The sequence below is a fragment of the Oncorhynchus gorbuscha genome, linkage group LG13, assembly GCF_021184085.1.
Source record: "Oncorhynchus gorbuscha isolate QuinsamMale2020 ecotype Even-year linkage group LG13, OgorEven_v1.0, whole genome shotgun sequence".
NCBI classification, from domain to species: domain Eukaryota; kingdom Metazoa; phylum Chordata; class Actinopteri; order Salmoniformes; family Salmonidae; genus Oncorhynchus; species Oncorhynchus gorbuscha.
The window spans coordinates 11783867-11786366 of NC_060185.1; the positions used below are offsets into that span (position 1 = coordinate 11783867).

The following is a 2500-nucleotide window of genomic DNA, read 5'->3' on the forward strand; positions in this document are numbered from 1 at the left end:
GTTCAGCAGGGAGAGAGAGAGGAGGGTTCAGCAGGGAGAGAGGAGGGTTCAGCAGGAAGAGAGAGGAGGGTTCAGCAGGAAGAGAGAGGAGGGTTCAGCAGGGAGAGAGAGAGGAGGGTTCAGCAGGAAGAGAGAGGAGGGTTCAGCAGGAAGAGAGAAGAGGGCTCAGCAGGAAGAGAGAGGAGGGTTCAGCAGGGAGAGAGAGAGGAGGGTTCAGCAGGGAGAGAGGAGGGTTCAGCAGGAAGAGAGAGGAGTGTTCAGCAGGAAGAGAGAAGAGGGCTCAGCAGGAAGAGAGAGGAGGGTTCAGCAGGGAGAGAGAGAGGAGGGTTCAGCAGGGAGAGAGAGAGAGGAGGGTTCAGCAGGGAGAGAGGAGGGTTCAGCAGGGAGAGAGAGAGGAGGGTTCAGCAGGGAGAGAGGAGGGTTCAGCAGGAAGAGAGAGGAGGGTTCAGCAGGAAGAGAGAAGAGGGCTCAGCAGGAAGAGAGAGGAGGGTTCAGCAGGGAGAGAGAGAGGAGGGTTCAGCAGGGAGAGAGAGAGAGGAGGGTTCAGCAGGGAGAGAGGAGGGTTCAGCAGGAAGAGAGAGGAGGGTTCAGCAGGGAGAGAGAGGAGGGTTCAGCAGGGAGAGAGAGAGAGGAGGGTTCAGCAGGGAGAGAGAGAGAGGAGGGTTCAGCAGGGAGAGAGAGAGTGGAGGGTTCAGCAGGGAGAGAGAGAGAGGAGGGTTCAGCAGGGAGAGAGAGAGAGGAGGGTTCAGCAGGGAGAGAGAGGGGATGGTTCAGCTGGGAGAGAGAGAGAGGAGGGTTCAGCAGGGAGAGAGAGAGGAGGGTTCAGCAGGGAGAGAGAGGAGGGTTCAGCAGGGAGAGAGAGGAGGGTTCAGCAGGGAGAGAGGAGGGTTCAGCAGGGAGAGAGAGAGGAGGGTTCAGCAGGGAGAGAGGAGGGTTCAGCAGGGAGAGAGAGAGGAGGGTTCAGCAGGGAGAGAGAGAGGAGGGTTCAGCAGGGAGAGAGGAGGGTTCAGCAGGGAGAGAGAGAGGAGGGTTCAGCAGGGAGAGAGAGAGGAGGGTTCAGCAGGGAGAGAGAGGAGGGTTCAGCAGGCGGAGAGAGAGGAGGGTTCAGCAGGGAGAGAGAGGAGGGTTCAGCAGGGAGAGAGAGAGGAGGGTTCAGCAGGGAGAGAGAGAGAGAGGGTTCAGCAGGGAGAGAGAGAGGAGGGTTCAGCAGGGAGAGAGGAGGGTTCAGCAGGGAGAGAGAGAGGAGGGTTCAGCAGGGAGAGAGAGGGGAGGGTTCAGCAGGGAGAGAGAGAGGAGGGTTCAGCAGGGAGAGAGAGAGGAGGGTTCAGCTGGGAGAGAGAGAGGATGGTTCAGCAGGGAGAGAGAGAGGAGGGTTCAGCAGGGAGAGAGAGAGGAGGGTTCAGCAGGGAGAGAGGAGGGTTCAGCAGGGAGAGAGAGAGGAGGGTTCAGCAGGGAGAGAGAGGGAGGGTTCAGCAGGGAGAGAGAGAGGAGGGTTCAGCAGGGAGAGAGAGAGGAGGGTTCAGCTGGGAGAGAGAGAGGATGGTTCAGCAGGGAGAGAGAGAGGAGGGTTCAGCAGGGAGAGAGAGAGGAGGGTTCAGCAGGGAGAGAGAGAGGAGGGTTCAGCAGGGAGAGAGAGGAGGAGGTTCAGCAGGAGAGAGAGAGGAGGGTTCAGCAGGGAGAGAGAGAGGGAGGGTTCAGCAGGGAGAGAGAGGAGGGTTCAGCAGGGAGAGAGAGAGAGGGTTCAGCAGGAAGAGAGAAGAGGGCTCAGCAGGAAGAGAGAGGAGGGTTCAGCAGGGAGAGAGAGAGGAGGGTTCAGCAGGGAGAGAGAGAGGAGGGTTCAGCAGGGAGAGAGAGAGGAGGGTTCAGCAGGGAGAGAGGGAGAGGAGGGTTCAGCAGGGAGAGAGAGAGGAGGGTTCAGCAGGGAGAGAGAGAGGAGGGTTCAGCAGGGAGAGAGAGAGAGAGGGTTCCGCAGGGAGAGAGAGAGAGGAGGGTTCAGCAGGGAGAGAGAGGAGGGTTCAGCAGGAAGAGAGAAGAGGGCTCAGCAGGAAGAGAGATAGGAGGGTTCAGCAGGGAGAGAGAGGAGGGTTCAGCAGGGAGAGAGAGAGGAGGGTTCAGCCAGAAGGAGGGAGAGAGAGGAGGGTTCAGCAGGGAGAGAGAGGGAGGGTTCAGCAGGGAGAGAGAGAGGAGGGTTCAGCAGGGAGAGAGGAGGGTTCAGCAGGAAGAGAGAGGGAGGGTTCAGCAGGAAGAGAGAGGGGGTTCAGCAGGGAGAGAGAGAGGAGGGTTCAGCAGGAAGAGAGAGGAGGGTTCAGCAGGAAGAGAGAAGAGGGCTCAGCAGGAAGAGAGAGGAGGGTTCAGCAGGGAGAGAGAGAGGAGGGTTCAGCAGGGAGAGAGGAGGGTTCAGCAGGAAGAGAGAGGAGTGTTCAGCAGGAAGAGAGAAGAGGGCTCAGCAGGAAGAGAGAGGAGGGTTCAGCAGGGAGAGAGAGGAGGGTTCAGCAGGGAG

The 2500-nt window shown here is 59.4% G+C and overlaps 1 protein-coding gene across 1 annotated transcript in view; it reads right to left on the bottom strand.

Annotated features, from left to right (window-relative positions):
- LOC123992514 (1-phosphatidylinositol 4,5-bisphosphate phosphodiesterase eta-1-like) overlaps nt 1-2500 on the bottom strand; it is a 195280-nt gene that overhangs the window by 15847 nt on the left and 176933 nt on the right. The gene's annotated exons all lie outside the window — the stretch shown is intronic.